This window comes from Phyllostomus hastatus, unplaced genomic scaffold (genome assembly GCF_019186645.2).
Source record: "Phyllostomus hastatus isolate PE091 unplaced genomic scaffold, TTU_PhHast_1.1 phas_scaffold_345, whole genome shotgun sequence".
Classification (NCBI taxonomy): Eukaryota; Metazoa; Chordata; class Mammalia; order Chiroptera; family Phyllostomidae; genus Phyllostomus; species Phyllostomus hastatus.
In genome coordinates, this window is record NW_025334024.1 from 14,639,146 (window position 1) to 14,662,084 (window position 22,939).

The following is a 22,939-nucleotide window of genomic DNA, read 5'->3' on the forward strand; positions in this document are numbered from 1 at the left end:
GTCTCATGATCAAAATAAGTGCAGCAAGTTCCATCCCTAATCCTGGAAGGTGTATGAGCCTGCGCCCATGTGACCCTAAGCCTGGAACCCACCCTGGAACCCACCCCAGACAAAGCCAAAGCCTGTGCATCTTTACACCTGTCGGGAACCAGCCCGGCCACCATTCAATCCATCCAAAGCACCAGCCTAAGAACAGCCAGATCGTGAGCAATCAGGGCAATGTCTCTGTGCTGAAGGAGAGCGCTTCCTACAGCCCCACACAGGTCCAGCTGCTCCTGGGGTCACTCCCACAATGCTCTGGACAGCAGCACTCTGTTCATGCAGAATCTCAGGCCCCTGAGGCATCCTTCGAGACAGCCCCTTGGTGTTAAGGAAAACCAGGGCTTGGAAATGGGACAAGGAGAGCATTCTGAAGCCTGCTGGGATCAGATCTCACGTCCTCAACCTCTACTCCACCAGGTGCACCTGGTGTTGCCTGCCACCAGCTACACCGATCAACCCCAGGAGAAGGGCGCTCCAACAACACGCACCAGCGTCTGTCCAAAGGCAAAGTGGCCACTGTGACTGAAGGCAATGAAGCGCTTAGTCACACCTCCACTTCTGGACAGACTTGCTGGGGGGACGCTGCTCCTGCAGCCCCACCTGCAAACTGAGTAGAACCACTTGCTGTGAGCACTGTCATCTTCCCAGAGAAAGTTGTCCCCCAGCAAAGTAGGTGCACGACCATAATTAAATAATACCACCCCCTGCACGGTGCTCCATCAACAACAGAGAGGCTCAGGCTGCTGCCCACTCATTCACATCCTATGATGGGACCAATCAAGGTTGCTGGAGAAAAGGTAAAGCCATCAGAGCCACCTAATGTCACCTGCAAGCAGCTCTGCTTTGCTTGGTATGAATGATAACTGAGTCTCTGGAAGAGGAAGGAGGAGGTTGGGTGAGGGGGGATGGGAGGAGAAGGGAGGGACAGGGAAGGGGTGAGGTAGGACAATCTCTCCATTGGGGAGAGTCTTCTGGACTAGAGGCAGTGACTCCACAGAACTGATGGCCAGACTGCACAGAGCCTCATGAAATCCCACAGACCAAGGCTTCCTCCTACCCCTCTGCCATCCCTACCCACGGGCACTGTTGCCAGCAACTGTGAGTATGAGACCACCTAACCTTCACAACACAAGCCTAACGTGTCGTTCACCAACCTCCACATAGGTGGCTGCAAACAGACCAGGTAAGACACGCTAAGCAAATGTCTGGACTGGGTGCCAAGGCATGGGAATGCAGAGACAGAGCTCAAAGCGCACTGGCATTCAGGCGGGCCAGAGGAGCTGTGGAAGCCAAGGGCCGGGCACCCCCAAATCACCATGTGCTGGGTCCCGCCTCCCAGAGTGAGTTACTCTGGTTTGCGAGCTGATTATCTGGAGAAGAATCTGGGATCTGAAGGCATCTGAGCGACTTGGCCATGTGAAAACACTGTAAATCAAGCCGCCAGACACTCTGCAGACAGACTCCACATGAGTAGTTACAGAAGGAACAGAGTGTTCAACAGAGCCCCATCCCAGCGGCCCTGGAGTCACACGTCCCCTCCCCCTGGAACGTGGGCACGGCGTGGCCCTGCTCCCTTGCCCTGGGTCCCACGGGGGCCGGGAGGTCTCTGCTCCCACACAGCAGATGTAGACACCCGCCCATCCCCTCAGCTCTCTCCCACATATGATTTCCTCATGTATCCATTTTAAGGAAGGAACTTTTTTATGGAGAGGAGGAGAAAGTTCCCACATGCAGAAAACCCACACCCCAGGGAGGAATGGAGGGAGGGCCATTTAGCACTTGTTGAAAGAAGACGAGCACAAGAGCGATTAGGAAGAGAAGAAAACGTCTTGTCAGCTCTGAAAGTTAAACAGGAATATCTCCCATATCACCACCCCACCCTGCTCTCTCCTCCACCCGGGAGGCAGCCACCCAAGGCAGGAGTGGGCCCTGGGAAGGGGCGGGCGCTCCGTGGCAGCTTGCAGGAGCTCCACCTCTGGGAATGGATTTGATGTCAAGTGTCAGCAAGTAAATTGCTATTGGCTTCTCAATAAGCAGTAGTAGTGAGCTAAGTGTTTCCCCGTATTGTGCGGGCTCTCGCCGACTCAATACGGCAGTATTGACAGCGCAATCACACAGTAATCCAGGCTCCACTAATACCTACACTTCCTCAATGAAAATACACTTTCCACTTGGACATCAGCCCATTAGCTTTGGGCTGGAATCTCTGGCCTGCCTCCTCCCCCAACCACCCCTGGGCCCTGGAACCGGCATCTCGCCCCCCAACACCCCATGTGAACATCCCAGCCAGCGTATTGTCAGGGCCTGACCAAAAAGATAAACAGTCAGAGACCTACAGGAAAAGGCCTGCTCTCTCCATCCATAAATCACCGGTGGGAAGGAAAGAAAAGTGATCCAACTCTTTAAGGATAAAAATCTCGGCAGTCGCTGAGGAAAATTGATGTTCCCTTGCAAAGCAGAAGATGTTCGCTCTGGGAAGAAACATACCTTCAAGTTCTGAGAGAGACAAAGAAACTCCAACTGTGCCCACCACGGCACAGGACAGTAAGACAAGGCGGCGCACAATCTCTGCCAGGCTCAAACCACTGCGCCAGGAGCTCCAGGTCCACTAGGAGAAGCCTCGTGTCCTGGCAGCCTTACATGGGTTCCCACACTGGAGGGTCTGCAAGTTTACTAATAACCGGTGTGCAAACATTGCCTATTTTTCAAACCCGTTTCTGATCCATTTTCATCTCAACATTCAGAACACTGTAGAGTAGGCAAGGGACAAAATTTTATTTCAGAAACCAGTGACAGAGAGGAGTGACCTGACGCAGAGCAGTGGATTTGAGATCAGAAACTACACTGGGGGTGGGAAAGCTCCTTGCACAGGAGCCGGGTACGCATCTTCCTTCGGCTTTGCTGGCCACACGGTCTACGCAGCTACTCAGCGCCGCCACTGCCGGTGAAGGCACTCACAGTCCGATGCAAACGAACAAGCCAGGCTGTTTTCCAAAAAAACCGAATGCATGGGCACAAACACGAATTTCCCATCATCCCATGTGTCTCGAAATATCATTCTTTGTTTGATTTCCCCTCCGCCATTTAAAAATGTCAAAACCATTCTCAGCTTGCAGATTGCAGAGAAACCAGGTGCTGGGTCGGACCTGGCCCACAGCTGCAGTGTGCCAGCCCCAGACCACCGGGAGACTAGCAAATGTCTGAGACCGCCACAGCGCCAAAGAAGAGGAATCATGGTCATTCTCAGGCTCTTTAATATTAATCGTCTTGTCCAGTCAAACTGCTCGACCCTCCAACACCAGACATAAAGCTCGGCCCCAGGTGTGCAACAGCAATACAGTGACCCATCTCTGAAGCCTTCAGTAGGAACACTGCCTTTTTATGGGAATTTCTGCACGAATTTCAAAGTTAAGAAACTTTCCGTAAACACACGGCACATACCCAAGCCACCACTGGCTTAAAATGCTAACTGCAGAAAGCATTTCCAAACCCAGCACAAGAAGAGTCCTTAAAGACAGTGCTGGGGGCGTGACTCCGCCCCTGCCCCTGCCCTCCCCCACCCCAAGCAAGAAGGAGTTTGGTCTGTGTTCAGTAAAAAGAAATCTGGCCAGAAAGAGGTTAACGCCCTTCCAGGGCTGCGATCTGATAAATGGCTGTGCAGAAAGCAGGTTCCCTCACTCTGAGATATGATGTCACTAACCTTTATTGATCCACTATCAGAGAACTTTGCTTATCTCTCTCCCGTGATATACTGCCCCTCCTGCGCTCAACTAGTGTTTAATACACTGCCGGGTGCCCTGCGCTCCTCATCGCTCAACACTGCGGAGGGAGCCTGCCACGGGGACCCGTATTTTACAGCCAGGCCTCGCCAGCACCAGAGGCTCCCTGAGACAGTGGGGAGGAGACACCCACCTCCCGCCTCCTGCTTCCGGCCAGCTGCCAGGTCCCAGACACACCCTGACAGCAGGCCAGGGAGACAGGATGGGGCTTGGCCCCTCCGAGCTTCTCCTTCTTCTTAAAGCTCAGCTCCAGCTCCCCAAGTTCTCTTCTTCCTACTGCACCACGAAGACAACTGCCAGCTGACCACCTTCGTGCAGCAGAACGTAAGCGCCCCCCACGTCCGCCCTCCTGTTAGAGGCATGAGTTTCCCATCTTCCCTCCCCAGAGAAGCGAGACCTCAGTCCACCAGGAGGCGGAACACACTGCCCATCGAGGTACCTAACAGTCCTCCCAGAAGACATACACCAGGAAGAAAGCCAGATAACACACGTACCCAGGCGTGGCCAGTCAGACCCAGATGCCAACAGACAACAGGGTTCCATGGCCTGGGGCAGCATGATGCTGACGCTGCCACACATTGGGCTTGGTGTCTGTCCTCTTTCCCTCCTCCCAGCCCACAGACAAACGGCGCAGGCTGCCACACCCGAGGGTGGGAGCGTCGGCCAGCACCAACTCACAGGGGAGACTGTTACAACAGAGGGCGCACAGCTGGCATCAGACCTCCTCCCTGCACCCTCACCAACCTCAGACAGCCAAGAGGGGCTCTGGAGCTCAGCCAAGACCCCACCTGTTGCCCCTGGAGGAGCATGAGGGCAAGGCTCGGCTTCTCCTGCCCCATCCCTGCACCCCAGGGGCCTGGGCAGCCAGGGAAAGTCGCTCGCCCTTCCACTGCCCCCGGGCACCCAGAATTTGCCTAATTGAACATTAACAAGTTGCTACAATAAAGTTCCTCTGTTGCAAGCTAGAAACACAACAACAGAAGTCTTGTTACAAACTGCTCTCAAAGCCAGGCCTCAGCCTCGACAGGTGTGAACAAGATTTAAACACCTCCTACAATACAATGCCATCCAAACAAAGGGAAAGTCAATCCCAACCTCCTGGGGTTTCTTCTTGTCTAACATCTTCTTCACTCACTCAGCCCAAGGGAGCCAAGCCGTCTCCAGGCCCAGCGGAGAGGAGCCCCAACCAACCCTGAGCCTCCCTTCACCACCTCGGGAGGGCTCCATGGGCGGTTCTGCAAAGCCTTGGCTGAGACCAGGAGACCTTTCAACACCTCACACTGGTCCTGGGCCCCTGCCGCACCTTCCATCCCCTAACTCGGTCAGCCGATGAACCTCCCTGGCAAGCCTCCCACACTATCTGACCACCCCAGCTCACCACCAGTTGACCTCTCCAACTTGAAAGGGAAGGAGAGGCAGAAGGAGGTAAGGAGAGGAAGAGGAAGACAAGATATATGCCCAGGTCACAGGATCCAAACTCTCCTAAAGGGCACATAGGCACCTCCTAACGCATCTTTCCTCAGGAGGAATGGGGCTCCTGGACTGGATTTCTCGTTTTAAAAGAAAAAAAAAATTTTTAAGTGCAGCTCAAGGTAAGAAACACATGAGAAGTGTGTGTTGGACAAGGAAAGGAATTATCCCTCCCATTGATTTTTCGCTCTGGAGTATTAGAGAGAACACAGCATTTATCTGGAGATTTCTTCCCCAAAGCCAACCACATAAACGGGACTTGAAAGGAGCTTATCAGACAAACGATCTGCTCCAACAGCCGTCCTCCAAAGTGGGCGTCCCGGCAGGGCACTGCGAGCCCCACTGTCCCTGCGTGGACATCTTTAGGCAGTGGTTCCCGTCACTCAGCTTCACACAAGGGAGCGAGAGGCAGAGAGGGGAACGACGGCGCGGACACCGCGGACCAAAGTTACAGTGGACGACAGAAGGAATTCTCTCCCCCTCGTTCCTCTCTGCAATGAGACCTCGAGACGACAGCAAAACAAAATCCAAATGGGCAGCCAGCACACATGCACACATGCATTTGGGCACCCTTCCTCTGTCTTTGTTGTTCTACAAACTCTTGGGCATTTTTAAAGTAGTGATAAACACTAATAATAACTCAGCTTTTAACCCAAACTTCTGTTCTCTCCCAGGCTGCTGACAATTTTTAAAAGCGAGAGTCAGCCAGGGAAACCTCCAAGAGCAGCTACTACCCTCAACTTTCTCTACCTGCAAACTGGGGGAGCAAACCCAACGGTCAGCACTGCCTGCGGACTTGCTGCAAAATGCACGTGGCCACCGTGATGAAATCTGTTTTCCTGAAATTTTTACTAATGAACCCTGCAGCATGAGAACAGCCCCTATGCCAGAAGTTAAGCTGGTTCATTCTCCTCCACGCTCCCCCTTTTCCTACCAGAGAAGCAAGGCAACTGCCCCCAACCCCATGGAAGGACAGCAGCCCGCTCGCAACAATGAAAAAAGGTTCAGAGGCTCAAGTCCCCTTTCCAGGTAGCTGGGAGGATGTAATTGGTGAGGCAGGAGATTAGAAATATCAGCAGGCTCTAAGTAAGACTTTAATTTACTGGCGGATCAATAGAGCCAGGGTTATATTGGCAAAGTGTCTACAGCTCTATTGACTCACGCAATGCCTCTTATCAATTTATCAGAAATCTGGAAGTCAGAAGATATTGTTTGAAGGGAAAAAGAGAAAAAAAGGAAGAAGAGACTGGGAGCATGCGACAAGAGCCTGCGCAGTGAGCGACGGGGTCCCCATGACGGACCTGGTGCAGAGCTGTGCACCGACGGGCCTCCTGGCAAGGCAGCCAGGAGAGACACGGCTCAGACCTCATCTGCCCCCTTACGCAGCCCCTCCTGCCTTTCCCCCTCAGCCCTTTCATGCGATTCCACTTTCCGTAAACCTGGGATTCTGAGGAGGGGGGGAATCCTACCAAAACAGAAGCTGTGCATGTATTTGTCTGTTTCCATAAGGAGCAACTCCTGCCTTTGGATTCAATGATTCTCGTCGAAGCTGCAGGGAGTTCACGTGAAACCGCCCCCCACCCCCAGCACTTTTTTCATTTTTGCGTCCTAGTGCCTCTTCGGCTCTGCCTCTGCTGGAATTCTCGGTCTCAGCCTGCTTTCTACCCATCCACAAGAAGATTTCTTATGTAAAAGGGATATCAATCCCGGCATCCCAACACACTTGAGGGGTCACAAGGGCACCTGGCCTCAAGAAGCATAAAGAAAATATACCCAAGTTCTATCAATCCTCACACAAGGACATGGGAGAGTTTTCGCAAATAATTAATCTTCATCTGGAAAAGTTTCTGAAATATCCCAGGTAGGTAATAAAATAGCGGGGGGGAGGGGGGTAAACATTAACACTTCATCAAACCTGAAAGTGAAGGCAGGACACAGGAAGACACTGGTCCCTGGGCATTTCTATCCGGTAACTCTAGGGGGCAGATCACGAAGAGCAGAGGGGCTGGGGGCCCTCCGGTCATCTGGAGGCCGAAGGGAAGAGTGGTTTTACTTGGCTTGGAGGAACCAAGACCTGTTTTGACAATACATTTCAGTTCCTGCCTCATACAACAAATTTCTGCTTAATTGCTGTTTTGTATTGCGTTGAGACATCGAGTAAACAGTACTTAAGGGTTTCCAGACAAAAACAATAACTCGCTAATGACTAAGGCACTGCTAATTAAAATGTCCCTGTGATGGCGTGACTGGACTGGGAGCCACCGCAAGGGACAGAGCTGCCTGGGCCTTCAACACAGGAACCAGGACACACGCAGGAGGCAGGGGGGTGTGGCGATCCTTCCGCAGGTCACATGGGCCCTCCCTCCGGCTGCAAAGAAGGGATCCCCTCGCTGGAACTGGAGGAGTGGGGAGCAGCAGGAGTCGGAAGGGGGAGAGTGGACTGGACTTCGCAGGGAATGCCAGGCCCCTAAACAGAATGTACATTCTAGAACCTCGTGGGTAAAGTGGCCTGGCGTGGCTTCAACACTTTGAGTTCCTATGCTTCCCTGGGGGAAAAAAACTGTATGAGTCCTACTCTGGTACAGGAGAACGCAAGATGATGTATTAAACTGAGCTAGAGACCACACTTCCTACAGGGATGGGGGTCCAAAAGCAAAAGTTCTCTATGACCCTTTACAGAAGAAAAAAAGATGCAGAAAGATGCATCAAAGGTACCCTATACCACCTGATCAGTGTTAAAATATTAGTTTAAACAGAGTCAAGATTCACAAGTGCATCTTACAAACTAACAGGAACATAGGAAACATCCTTCTCCCCAAACAAGAGATCCAAATAACTAGGCTTCTCCTCATAGAAGCTTTGCTCTCTGTTCTATTAAACTTTCAGTCCTACAGAGGGGGGCCTCCCAACATTACTTTTTAAATCTCAGCATTCAAAACCAAAAAGAAAAGAAAGGGAGGCAGCCCAGACCTGCAGCTTTACTGAGGGCAGGATCTTCCTCCAGGCAGGTTACAGACCTGCAAGCTGCTAGTTAGCAACGGGGTGGCGGTGGGGGGAGAAGTCATTGAAACCGCAGGGGCCTAATACCCATTTGTATTCACACTCAGACCCTTTAGGGATGTAACATCAGAGAGGCTGAACTGTTTACATTCACCTAATGCTCAAGTAAACAAATCAGAGCCTGAGTGGAGGGGTTCCCGGCTGGGCAGTGGCCAGACCCCCCTCGGTGCAAGGGAGCGGGATGGGGAGCGCAGGAGAAGGCCGCAGCAGCCACTCTCAGCGCTGCAGACCGACAGAGGCCAGGCTCCCCGTCCCGTGCTGCTTCTCTCTCCAAGCCTGGGCCCTTCCGGACCCCACTCAGAGCCCATCGTTTTTATTTATTGACTTTTTTCCCCCCCAGGGAAAGAGAGAGAGTTGTTGTTCCACTTATTGATGCATCCACTGGTTGATTCTTGTATGTGCCCTGACCCCAGGGACTGAACCTGCAACCTTGGCCATGGGAGTGATGCTCCAACCAACCAAGCTACCCCGCCAGGGCAACACAGCCCATCTTGATTGGGCCCTCAGAGGCCATGGAAGCTTCCAGAGGAAGATAGGGAAGCTGACAGAGAAAGAACCTTCTCTCTCCTTCCAGGAGAGTGGGAGGGGGAGTCTGTCCTCAACTACTCTCGTCACTGGAGAACTGAGCACCTGGGAGGGGCAGGAGCGCCGCCCCCTCCTGGCTTCCAGTCGGCCCCACAGCACCACCAGGCCAGGCAGCCCTGAGCGAGGAGCTGCGTGGTGTCCCAGCACAAGGCCTGATCATATCCTCTAAACACGAACGCTTTCAACTTGACTGGGAAGGCGGCAGGGGGTGGGGGGGTTCCTGGCACTCCTTTTAAATGCAGATTTGAACTTTTCACCCGGGGTCAGACAGCTGCACTACTCTGTCCCCAGCAGAGGCCGGCGCCGGGGGCCACTCAAAGCTCACACTTTCACAGTTTTTTCCTGCCGGCACAGGAGCCGCCTGTTGAAGCAACCAGATACCTCCCTCCCCTCCCCAAAACCCCCAAACCTACACCGGCCTCTCGGCTTACCGGGGGCACACACCCCACTGTCCTCCCGAGAAGGCCGTCTTATAAGCAGAGGCTGGCGGGGTGCTCTGGACCCAGCAACGTCTAAGGGAAACTGTTCTCATCACGTGCATGGACTAAGGAATGCTAAGGTCAATAGTGAGAAACCCCGGTACTTAACTACGGCTCTGAAAGACGGCGCATCCTCCATGGGACTGGTGGCCTGCTGGCAGACGCCAGTGGCCAGCCTCCCTCGCTATGTACTCATAAAAGCTGTCCTGTTGGTGGGACTCACTATCATCCAGCTTTGAGAAGTCACTTCAGGAGTGACCAACAGAAACTTAAGAATAGCCTTTAAAAAAAAACAAAAGTCTAGGCTGGAACTTCTTGCCTCTATCATATCCCTTATCCTCACCTGCAAAGTGGTTTCCCACTTCTCCTCACCACTCTCTGTCCCTCCCGTTCTATCCAGCTCCAACCAAAGGTGCCCATGGCCCTCGGCTAGAGAAAGAGGATTCCACTGTGTGTCATTAACATAATGTGGGAAGTCAGAAACCCTAAGGAACACCAAGGAAGAGGAGCAGTGGTTTCATGCGCGGACTGCTGAGGGGGTCAACAGGTCCCGCATTGCACCTGGAGGCAGGGCGGAGCCTCCAAAAGAAAGGCCCCTCCCAGCAACACGCCCAACCAACCAGGAGGCCGGCGTGACGCCAGAGAGGAGCGTGAACGGATTATCCGTGTGCCCACAAGTGCCCACATGGAGGTCCCACATTTACGGGACCCCCATCCAACCACACACTAGTATACCTCCATGGACAGGGTGGAAGAAGTGTCCCTAGGCTTCCTGTGGCCCTGCCAGTCTGTGATTTCGCAAATAAAGAAGGAGTTACACGGAAAACCGTAAAACCATTGTCATGAACCACCGCACTCACACAAATGAGAGCGGTCCTGCCGGTTTGCCCCCAGCCCCCACCCCGGGGGTTGGCCCGCCTCGCTGCCACTGCTGCCACCCTTCACTGGGAAAGGCCTCCAAGGCCAGGTGGACACCTCCGCCTCCACCTGCGGGCTGTGCCGCAGCTCACAGAGCGCTGGCACAGCAGCATCACGCCTTTGCCTCCCACCAATCCCATGAGGGTGTCTGAGGAGTCATGCAGTTTTTACGGAAAACCGGGCAGACACAGCCACACCCCCAAACCCCAGCAAATGGAAGCAAGTGGTCACAAGGGACAAGGGTGACTTAGCTCCATCCATCCAGCATCTCGGGGGCCAGGGCAGCCCTGCCCTGTCAGCAGGAAGCCTCCATCCCCTTGTGGCCACTAGGCCTATGAAATGTGACTAGTCCAAATGGAAAGGTGTTGTAAGTACAAAATACACAGAGTATATTTTTAAACAATGTAAAATGTCTCATTAATAGTTTATACTGATGTTAAACATTTCAGATATAGTGAGCTAAATAAGTATCTGCTTAAAATTAATTTCACCAGTTCCTTGTTAATTTCTCAACGAGGCTACTAGAGCATCGTAAATTACATATGTGGCTCACACTGTATTTCTATTTGATGGTACTGCTCTAGAACTGTGGCCTTTCAACTTCAGATTCAGCCAGGAGTAACGTGTTCCTGAGTATGACTGAGACTGCATTTTCTTGTCTATTTTGACCATCCCCTCAAAGATACAATGTACCAACTCCCAAGGCATACTTTAAATTATGCTGGGAAATTGTGGTTCCAACTAACCTGTTGCAAGTTAAGAAAAAAAAGGTGAAAGGTCAGATGAGTGTCAGAAGTTAAGTTCAGCCCTGGCTGGTGTGGCTCAGTGGACTGAGCAACGGCCTGTGAACCAAAAGGTCACAGGTTCAACTCCCAGTCAGGGCACATGTCTGGATTGTGGGCCATGTCTCCAAGGGGGGGCCTGGGGGGGGTGCATGACTGGCAACCACACACTGATGTTTCTCTCCCTCTCTCTCTCCCTCCCTTCCCCTCTGTCTAAACATAAATGAATAAAATCTTTTTTTTTGTAAGTTAAGTTCAGTGAAGTGGTGCATCTCCTCCAAAATGTTATCTATTACTTCTAAGACCAACAGTTTTCTTTAAAAAATAATAGTAATAGGTTGTTTATTGTGGCTAAATACAAGGACTACCTGTTACAAGGCTTGTCAAACAGTCCAGTTTGATTTCTTACTCTCAAGAGCAGAGTTCTCTCTTTTAACTGCCCTTTCCATAGCATGCGCCCAAGCAGGAGCCTGGTACCCCGCCCTCACCCACACTGTAGAGTGGGTGGGAAGGGAAGGGAGAGAAAGGGGCAGATAACACAGAAATGGCCCCTTTCCTATTAGACCTACACTAGGGATCACAGGCCAGGCTCATTTCTCCATGTAAATGCACTTTTTAGCCACCTCCTTGCAGGAGAAAAGCCGCACAGATGCGGAAGGCCCGTCCTGGGGTACACAATCCCAGCCATTTGCATTCCTCTGGCAGCCGGATTAGCACAGGAATGTGTGCTGCAGCTTTGTGGGGGGAGAGGGAGTTACGGAAGAAAGGAATGGGGGGCGGATTTCTCCCTAGTTCGTCCATCCAAAGCTCTATGATACACTTCCACTTCTCTGAGAGTCAGAAAGTGGAAATAACTCCTGCTCGGGCTTTCTAAAGAGGAGGAGGCTGAAAAGGCCAGGGAGGGGGAGCAGGCGAGGAAGGCTGTGGGGGGAGGGGAGCTGCATGAATTAGGGGAACTGCCCCTCCTGGTGCTTTGATCCCCTCGGTCGCTAGGAGAAACCAACTTTTCTCCTTGGGTTAATCAAAACCAAATTACTCAGGAATGTGGCAGGACAGGTCTGAGCTTCCAGGTCCCTTTGTCTTTGAGGATTTAAAATGAAATAATTTTTTTAAAGCAGATGGCAGTGGCTTACGGAATAGGTAAAGTGAAAAGTCTGACAGAACCTAGCCCACATCCTCAACCCTCAAAATATATATATACATAAATCTGCTATAATCGATTGATAAAGGAGTTACTAAGACTAAGGCCCAAAATCAAAGAACATTCCATTTTATTTTATCACCCCCAGAAGAGTCCCCAAAACTATATCATGTCAAAGTGAAAATAAGAAACAGAGCAAGAAGTAAGCAACACCCAGATTATAAAATGCATCATGAAAAGCAATGTCCAGCCCTCCACCACACAACCCCACCCCGCCCCCAGCTCATGAACATGCTTTTTCCAAGAACAAAGCTTGGAGGTATTTTTTTGGTGCAAGGTTCTTCCTTGGGAATACTGGGCTAGGAAGGTAAGCATCTAGTCACTATTCAAATGCATCAATCAAATCCGTGGTGACTTTGTAAACTTTGGGATGTCTTTAAGTTATGAGATGTGCCATGGTCTGGGAATGACTCAATGCAGGGATGGAAGGATCCCACTGGGCGACAGAACACACCACTGCTCATCTGTTGTCCTGAAGAAGCTAGGACCTCCACACCCAAATCTACCCTGTTTACTAGGGAAGGGTGCTGGGTGTGCTGAACCAACGCAGTTTCAACAACTGAGAGGCAACAGGAAAAGGCTGACCTCAGAGATGAAAGAAACTTGGGGCTCAGAGCTATATTAAGGCCTCCACACCTCCTCCCAGCCACATCTCTGGCAGGCTTGTGGCCCGGACGAGGTGTGGGCCACACTCCACTCTGCTGGAAACTCGACAATGCAACACCCCACTGCACATTGTTATTAGGGACAGCAAGGAGTGACACGTCCCAAGGCACCCAGGAGCAGTAATATAAACAGCTCTTTGTGAAGTACGAAATGCCACTATGCTTCGCTGCAAAACCTGATCAGCCCTCACGGCCCCCCTCCCCCCAAAAATGATAAAACAAACAAACAGAGTACCACCAGTTAAGCTTCAAAGCCTGGATTCAAAAGATAAAACGAGGCCAGCACACAGGCCTTACTACCAGCTTGCCATAAATTGTATCTGGCCCCAGGCCTACGGTTATCTGGGGGGTAGCACGAAAGTAACTTCTAAAATACTCTTCACCTTATCTTCAGGCCCAAACACTCGCATACATCACTCGTCTTAGATCTCTGCCATTAGTGGTCCATTTAGATTTTCCAAAACAAGGTCATCCTGGTAGGCCCTTCCCCTGTTTCCGGTCACAGCTGCGGACTTTCACCCCCTTCTCCAACAAAAGGGACCTTGTACACAAAATTAACCCAAACCATTAGTCTTTGCCATGTGAGAGTACACTGAGCCCTCGGAATATTTACCCTCCTGCCAGGCCGGGCCCAGGGTGCTGCCCAGAGGGCCTCCCCCGCAGAGGCTGGCAGAGCTTCCACAAAGATTAGAGACCCGGCTCCCTCAGCCTCCGCAGCTCCACACTGCAGCTGTGCACCCCAGGCCCTACTTTCCAGAAAATAAACACAAAACCCATTGTTGTTGTTGTTGTTGTTGTTGTTGTTGTTGTGTTATTGTTGTTGTTTCTTTAAGAGAGAAGGAAAAACCTTCTCCCAGATTCAGTACCTGCATAAAATGGTTTAAAAGAGCCAGAATCATCCCAGGTACTGATGAACTCTCCAATATGGAAGCCACCAGCCACACCTGGTCCCCACGCACTGGAAATGTAGCTGGTCCCAACTGCTGGAACAGGAGAGTCATGGCGACAGTGCAGGCTGCATAAAATATATGTTACACTGCATTCCACTTATTCCTGTTTACATATGGCTAATAGGACCACTAGAAAACATACGATTACATATGGGGCTCCAGCTCTACTTCTACGGGGTGGTACTCTAGAGGATGAAAATGTTACAGCCTCAAACGCAAGCCCCTTGCCATGCCCTGAAAGGAAATGCTTAATTTTTAAATGCTGAAAAGGCCATCAAATAAAGCAAGTGGCAGTATCTGATGTCAGCTAGGTCAAATCGCAAACTCAGGGGATGCTCACCAAGTGTGTCTAACTTGAAAGAGGAGGCAGGACTCTCATGTCCTTTCAGCCAAGAGAAGCAAATGCAATCTCTATCCCAGTGATTCTCCGCTGGGGGCCATGCTGCCTCCCCAGCGGACAGCAGGCAATTCCCGGGACTTTGTTCTGACTGTCACGGCAGGGTGTGGGGCGCTACCAGCATCCAGTGCAGACAGTCTGGCGGACAGGATGCTGCCTAACATCCACTGGTGCACAAGACGACCCCCTCCGCTAACAGAATTAGCGGGCCCAACATGTCAGCAGTGCCTGAACACAACCGGGAAGAGACTGGACCAGAGGCCCAAGCAAGCACACTTTCAGGGCTCAGATCTCCAGGGGCAGAGGGCTGAAGGGGTGTCTCTCTACAAAATGGCTTCTCTGCAGGTTCCAGTCATAGCAAGTTTCAGTGGGATAAACAGTGGGGTACAAGAGGGGTAAATGGTAATGGAAAAATACAATAAAAACATAATCTTGTTTTTAAAGTATAAAATAAACAACGTGAGCAAATAAAAATAATAATAATGAACATATTAAAGCTCTATTCAGTTTCTTGCCAGACTGAGGACTGAGTGTCAAGGGTTGATGGGTCTGGACAGGTCTGGTTTTTCAAGCTAGCAGGAAAAAAAAAAAAAAAAAAGAAGAGTTTAAAGCCCCGAGCACTGTGAGCCAGAACCCCCTGCACACAAGGTGACGCCTCTCACGGAGGACTCGAATTGGGCAGCCACTGGCCTGCCCAGTTCCCCACCCCTGACCGCACAGGTTCCTGTGACGGGTGACAGAGCAGCTGCGGAGGAACTGTGATTGGGCCTGCAGGGGCAGGAAGGGAACAGGGCAACGGCCGGAGAAGGCAAAGACAGGAAGAGCACAGAGATGAATGGGAACAGCCCCTTTCGCAGAGCCAGGCTGGGAGGCATTGCAGGAAGGGAGGGGGGCGGGGAGGGCACATGATAATTAACTCAGCAAGTTGATAGTATTTGCATATAAATGCCTCCACAAATCACTACAAACAAGCCAGGACAAGTCAGGCCTATTAGCATATACAAGCCAGCCTGGGAAGGCCTCTCTAGGTGGGTCATTGAGGGGGCTGCTCACTTAGAGGGCCGCCTGCCAGCTGGGGGTGGGGGGGGGCAGGTGGGGGCACGTGAGGGGAGGAAGGCTGGGGAGGACAGTGACACTGTCTATTTCAGACCCTTTCACTCCTGAACTCAGTTGCAGGATGTCAAGAAGAGTTGGCTCCCTTCCCAGCCTGTAAGGGAAGAGCCAAAGAAATGCTGGACCTTTCAGTTTCTTCCCTCCCCTCCGGGGTGTTGGGAAACAAAAGGTAGCAGAGTCCATCAGCAGCAATAAAAGAAACACAAAGGAAAAGGCCATGGGGATGTAGCCTACCTTTGTGAAGAGGTGACTCAATGTGCTATCAGCACTACAAAGCCTTGTTTTCCATTTCATTCAATCCCCACTACGAATGCTGGGTGTCTATTATGCCCATTTTACAGATAAAGGAAGTAAGGCTCAGGGAGGTGCCATGATTGGCCCACAGTCCCATGACCCCAGCAGGCAGATTCAGGCTCCAGAGGAGCGAAGAGCAGAAGCCGCTTTCCAAGAGCAGGCCCATTTGATTCCTCCCAGCCTCTGCCAGGAAGCTGAGTGTGAACCACAGGGCCCCCCACTTCCAGGGCTGACTCATCAGTGGCATCCTGGTCCTGAATGAGACCCTAACTTGTTTTATTTGGTAATTTTCCTCATTAGACACTTGGGGATCTGCACCAGGCTTTCCTCTAGCAGCCAGTTTCTCTGCTGTCTGGATGACTGCTGCAGATTCCCCAGCAGGGGCAAAATAAATCAACGGTCCTTTCCCAAAAGGTGTAAAAGTTCCTCACTTTTCCCAAAGATACCTCTGTCTGGGTTTCACATCCATTGAAGGAAAAATCTGCTTCAACCCCTCCCTTTGAAAAGGGGGGGGTGAACCTCTATTATTTTCACTTCTGCCGTGCTTTACCCGAACTACATTTTAAAGTGAGCCAGACGGGCCCAGGCAGCACGCGCTCAAATTGTCAGGTACACAGACTGACAGTCTTCAATGCCCACTTACAAAAGCGAGACCATCTGAGAGCCTGATAGCACAGGGACGGCCTCAGATAAGCAGTTGCTTTTACGGTGACATCAACCTCCCAATCCAAACTGAGTCCACGGGCCCTTCCTTTAAGTGCCCAAACGTCGACTTGTGGCTTTAGCAATGAGGCAGATGATCCGCGGAGAGATGGGGAGGGAGCTGTGACCAGAAAGGCAGAAACCACTCCCCCGACTAGCCGAATGGACACTAGAGCCAAGGCCCGGAGCCAAAGAGCGTTTTAAAAAGCAGGGCCTGAAATGGTGGAAGAGGCTCGCATTGTTTCTTGAGCAGTTGAGAGAAATTGTTTTTTAAAAAAGAAAAAAAAACACGAGGGAAAAGCTGCTGAGGAGAAAAAAGGCACAAACGTGTTCTTTAGCACATTTTCACTGGACAAAGATGTCAGAAAAAAAGAAAAGTTGTCCAAAATAGGCCACTCAGAGACAGAAGTGTGAGAAGCAAATAAGTTCACATCTACACATACGTACTTTTTACAGACTTAACAGGAGTTTAAACTCTTTTGTAAAGAGCTTTTTATACACAGAAGGGAGACATCCCCATTTGAACAGGCACTTATATGACTTTGGGGGGGGCTACAGGGCTGAAATCAAGTATCGATTTAAGCCCCTTGGTCTATTCACTCAGCTAAGGGGACCCCAGGCTCTCCACTGAGGAGATTCAAGTGAGAGGACAGACAGCCCCCTGTGAACTGGGATTTTAATACTGAAGCGCAGAGCCTACAGCAGAGAGGGACACAGGCACAGTCCTCATTCAAAATCTAGCTCAACCAACAGATTCAGAAGAATTTTTCTCCAGTCACATTCCCAGGGAGAATTGGGCACCACCACGAAGACATCAAGAAGCGCACAAAATTGCTCTTTAGCCCACCCCCAAGGGCTCCCAAGTAAATCAGCCCTTCTTACCCATTAGGAAATCCACACATTGCCTCCCCCCCTCCCCCGCCCCAGTCTACAAGCCTCCATCGTGCTTAACCAGGTGAGTCCTCGGCCTCAGCCCTTCTCTTTAGGAACATCTCCCCGCTCACACAAGGAGGGGGCACGGGAAGGAGAGAAGGAGGTGTGGGCAGTCACCAACTCCTGTCTCCAGAAACACACAAGCGGGAGAAAGTCTCACTCCCAGATCAAAGGTCTGCGGCCTAAATCGCTTTCAGGACAATGCGTGAAATCAGCAGCAGATGAAAATTCCATCATCTTTCCAGAGTCCAAAGGAGCCAGTTTTCCCAGTTCAGAGTTCCCTGCAGATGACTAAAGATATTCCATAAACTCCCAACTGTTGCTGCAAAAGACCCACTTAAAATTAAAGACGAGATAATCATTTAAGAAAGCCTTTAAGACCATTATGTGATTAGCAGAATAGAAGGGGAGAAGGATCGGTGCTTCCCCATCTTCACAAGGAGCTGGCTGCAGTAGGGGTTCCACGCTGGTCCCAAAGCAGCGCAGCAGCCAGCAGGAGCAAGGACGGGAGGGGAGCACAGGTTTAGGCCACCCCACTCCTTCCACGGAAGCCTCAGACCAACCACAGGGAGAGAAGAAGATGGAAAACTCTTGGAGGTGGCACAGAATTCAAAGATGGAGCAGCTGCCACCTTAGACCCTCCCTCCCCCACTCCTCCAGGACACAAGAAGCCCACTGAAGCCTCTCTGGAGGGGTGTACATCAAAACCCCCAGGCATTAATCCCTGTGTTGACAAGACTGGCTGTGACCCTCCTTTGGGATGGGAGACGGGCTCACCCTAAAGGCAGATTAAGCCCAGGCATTTCGCTAAGAGGCCCTGTCTGGGGTTAAAACCAACAGAACAGAAGTCTTCCTCTAAAATGGAGCCAAATTTGCCACCTAGCAAACTTTCTGTCCCTTACTCCATTTTCATTTCATGCCTTTGTCCCTGAAAAAGCAAAAAAACTCCAGGAATTAAAAGGAGGAGAGAAATATCTACGGGTGGGGGGGAGGAATCACCTTTAAAAGTAACAAATAAAAAGCCAAGACACCTTCCTTGGACAAAGAACTTTCTAGAAACACAGCTGTCACTGCTGGACCACTCAAAGCCTTGTCCTCACCATCTTATCCCCTGCCCCAAAGAATGAAAACCAGAAGAAAACATTCAAGTTGTCTCTGTGCTTCTGAAGCTTTGGCGCAATGCTGTTGTCAGCTCCCCCAGTTTCTACCCATAAAGAAGTCATTTACCACATTAGCAAGGGAGTGGGGGGAGTGCTCTAACATCTGATTGTCACTTCTCACATGTTCAAAGAGAACAATCTGGCAGCCAACTTTAAATCATATAGAAAAGAATGTTGACAGTTGTTGATTTTGTAGTTTTTCTCCTCAATCTGGATTTGGAGACTGGCTTGCCAATGAGCCAAGATTGCCGCTTCGGTCTCTCCCTCGGGGCAGATTGACTCAATCTCAGCTTCTGTGTGTGTGTGTGTGTGTGTTTCTCAATCTGAGCAGCCTGAGGACTCAAGCAAGACTCTGTGCTTTGGACAGAACAGGCACCTTTGAATCAGCTCTTGCAAAGGAATTCCCTTTTTCTGTATTCTAGTAAAACTGGGTCCCCTTTGCCCCTGACCACAGTTTCTAACCCACGCAGAGGAGGAGGATTCTGAGCTGTGGTCTCTAACAATCACCGTTACAATCAAATTCTCATACCAGCGCATGTGGAGGCCCCTATGAAGTTCACTGAAATGGAATCTGCTTTCCTGTTGAGTTTTTACAGTAACGCCCCCACCTTGGTTAATTGCACCAGCCTCGGGGACCAGAGGCAGCCAACAGGCCCCAGCACTACAGAAATAGGCCAGGCTGAGAGCGAGCAACCATTTTAATAACGAGTGAAAGTACAAACCACAGCACATACTGTGTTTCTTGAGGTTACTGATGCTGGACTTCAGGTGCATTATCCCTGTAATGCTGGCGTGCGTCAGACGGAGCCTGCGAGCTTCCTCGCGCAGAATCATGGCTGCCTCCCCTACAAGATGAAGCTAAGCCTCTCAGGTTAAGGGCTTAGCTTTCTTCCCCTTCCAGTAATTTCCACCAATTTCCTACACTTTTTAAAAATGTTGCTCTGTCACTTAAATATTTACTTTTTAGCATAAAACTACTGCAACTCTGCAAGAAAAAATTCTTAGGTAAGAGTCTGCTTTGGGCCTTGAATATTTCTCACACTAACACTTCAGAAGAAAAAAAAAATCTCCAATGTCCAAAAAGAACAATTGCGTATAGTGACAATAAGGACATGCACCCTGGACACCTCTCGTGACCAGCACTAAAGGGACCTAGCTAAATCATCACTGACCCCAGGAAATATTTCCCTAGTGTATGTTCTAATGAACCAACAGCCTTTGGGTCACCCAAGGTGAGCCAGGCCTGTCCTGGAAGTATCTAGTAATCATCATTTAAAACCATAATGATGAAAACTGAAATCTCACTTATTTTAGCTCCTTGCCACTGGGCAGTCCAATTGGCACCAAGTTTATATGGCAGTTAAATCCGTTCCCAAAGCAGCAAGGAGGAAGGCCCTTCACAGTCCTGTTGGGAGGAGCCGAACTGAGGCCTGCTGAGAGCACTGTTTTATTTGGGTCCTTTCCACCCGGCCTGAGTGTTCATTTGTGCAAATAAAAGACGGAAGGGAAGAAACCAAAATTAAAGTTTCAGGTGGTTGGGGAAGCAGCTCACATTTTTATTTTTTTATTTTGGAAGAGTGAGCGAGGGCTTCTCAATAGTTCCCTGTCAATCAAAACTGTTTTCAGGAGAGCTGGAAAACAGTAGCTCTGTCCCACAGAAAAGTGCAGCCATTTCCAAAGAGAGCTGGGGAAGGGAGGCGATCCATGTCATAAAGACAGTAGGTCTTCAAGCCACTTAATTCCTCGTGATTCCAAAAGGACTGTTTCTAAAGTGTAAAAGTGCTTGCTTCTGCATCTGCCCCATGTTGTTAAATAACACTTGTGTAATTAAATAAAAGAGCAAACTGTGACCCTGGCCCATTCTGAGAGGCACTTACACGCTCCCTGAAAACAGGCTGGAAACAAAATGCAGACAATCTCCTTAGTCCTGTAATTTAAGGAAGGGAGGGAGGGAGGGAAAAGTTTCTTTTGGCCTTCACAGCCACACGCCCTCTGAAAGGGGGGGCTTATGGGGTCTCTGCAAAGTAGAATGAGCACACAAATACAGGTGTGCAAACATCCAGGTATGTACCTCTCTCCAATGACCCCATTCTTGAAACCCTTAAATTATTGAGAATTGCAGTCTCCTGACTTCCCTCACACCCCACCTCTGTTCTCTAATTGCTTTTCGTGTTTGGGTTGGGTAACGAAAAGGATTTCAGAATCTCAGGCCACCGGTGGCAGTTCTGATAACAAGGAACAGACCTACGTTCCTGGCCTCGGCCTTTCTAGATCAGGTTACCTTAGGAGGTGTACGTTTTCCTCTCAAATGCAATCTCAGCCCCAGGACTCATGCTTCCCTCTCCAGCCCAGCCTACTGGAACTCATGATTTTTAGGGTTTCCCCTTGAAAGCTATCCAGAAACCACAGCCATTAAAAGAACATGAAGGTTTGACACCTCCTGAATTTAGGAATGAGGGGGACTCGAGGGGCCAACTCTACAAACTCACACCTGCTGCTCCATGGCAAAGAAACGAAGTTCCCAGGCTAGCACGAGCTTTGAATTATACTCTCTTTATTTAGTGATGTGTCTCCAAAGATCTCAAAGCATGGGACGAAATAAGACGACATGGAACTTTCTCACTATCTACCTTCAAGGTTTAAGTTTGTTTTCCTTGCTTTGTCTTGATACATTCCACCCAGAAAGCCCAGTCCACGGGAGAGGCCTTCTCCCTGTGCCCAACTCTGTCCTCTCTGAGGTTATCTGTCCATGGTTTTAGAGTCTTCAAGGCCAGTTAAATGACACAAATAAAGGGGAGGGGGAGGGGTGGCCCTTCTGGATTCTCCTGCTCCTGGTTTGCCATGTGCCAAGCAATGCACCCATACTACCCCAGGCAAAAGCTGTGGTCTTTGCCCTCCAGGGCTTTTCCCATCATTATAGCTCAGGTATGTCTAAAGCAGACAGGACCATTTTCCAGAAAGTTCTTTTCCCTCTAAGCCTACAATGATTACTTTTTTCCTGCTGCAGACCTAACTTGGGCATTCCTTGTGCCCCTGTAACAGGACAAACATCTCAGCTGTCCCTCTCCACCACCCCCATCCCTGCGGAAATGAATGCTGCGCTGGTTCTTTCCGGGGTGCGAACAAACTAAAATTAGAGAGGGGTCCAGCTGATCTGCAAAGGTGCTTCCAAGCTCCAAACCCCTGACTCTCCTTTTAATTGCTCCACAACAAGCACATTTTTCACGTTGATTTGAACTGACAAGTGCCTTCTCTGGGGCTGAAAAGGATGCATTTTTAGACGGAGGAACCCAGACTTCGAAATGACACCAGCATCGCAAGTATTCAGAAAGCATGAACTAATCCAAAAGCAAAATAAGGAAGGAGGGAGGAGAGAAAATGGAAGGGAGAGGAGGAAGGGCTTTACTCGGCGCCCAGCAGCACGTAGAGGCTCTCACCCCAGGTAGGTTCCAATTGGATCTAGCAGTTCAAGTGCATCCCGCCTGCCCTTCCCCCACACGCCCCAAGAGAATGGGAAGTTCAGCCAAGACTTGCAGCACCTGCCTGCAGCTCCAGGCCGGCTGCGCGAACCAGGCGGGCAGCCGGCGGCGGGGGAGGAGGCTCCACTCACCTGGCACACAAAGGCTCCGCACACCTCCGGAGGGAGGAGGCACTTGCAGGTCCAGGGGCCGGGGCATGCGCGACAATGGGAAATTCCAGCGGCACCCGAGCCCCAAACTTACCCACCCCAGGCGGCATTCTCCCCACCTCCCGCTGCCCCCGGGGCTCCGAAGTAGCTCTGCTTAGGTGCAGGGGGGCCGCCGGCAGGGGAGGGGGACTCATGGTGGCAGCCCGGCCTGGCAGTGGCCCCTCCCCGTGAGGGAGGGTCCCCAGGCGCACAGCGGAGATTCACCCAAGGGGCGCAACGCTGGCGTCCCTGTCCCTGGCCTGCCCGCCGCCGGCTCGGCTGCTCTCCCGGAATCGCTTTATGTAAATGAAGCTCCACTCGCAGTTTGCAGCGCTCACCGCCCTGGGAAGGGGGGCGGGTGGGGCGGGGGGCCTTCAGGGATCCACATTACACAGCAACAAAGCGGAAGGTTAATTTGAAACTCACAGCCCCGCCACCGCTCGGCTCCCCGGGCAAAGCCTGACATCTACAGTCGTGCCCGGCACAGGCCGGGTGCTCAGCGGCGGCAGTGGCCGCGCCCGCGGGGACACGGGGACACACGCCGGCGCGAGAGGCCCCAGCGCTCGGCCGCGCTCCGGGCACGGGCCTCCGGGCAGGCCGGGCCGCGCGCCTGGGGACGGGAGCCCTGAGAGGCTCAGCCTGCACCTCCCCCGGAACCCGCCCGGTAGGAACAAAGCCTGGCCCTCCCCAGGGGCTGACCCCTCACTCATCAAAAGTCAGGAACCGGCCTAGAGGCGGGTGA

General features: G+C 51.3%; 1 protein-coding gene across 1 annotated transcript in view; it reads right to left on the minus strand.

The window, feature by feature from the left end:
- The window catches only part of ZFHX3 (zinc finger homeobox 3), a 233,856-nt gene extending 211,398 nt beyond the window's left edge, over window positions 1-22,458 (minus strand). The window contains exon 1 of the mRNA XM_045818414.1: window positions 22,141-22,458. The gene's annotated coding sequence lies outside the window, so the exon portion shown is untranslated. The remainder of the gene's footprint in view (window positions 1-22,140) is intronic.
- Window positions 22,459-22,939: the final 481 nt, after the last annotated feature.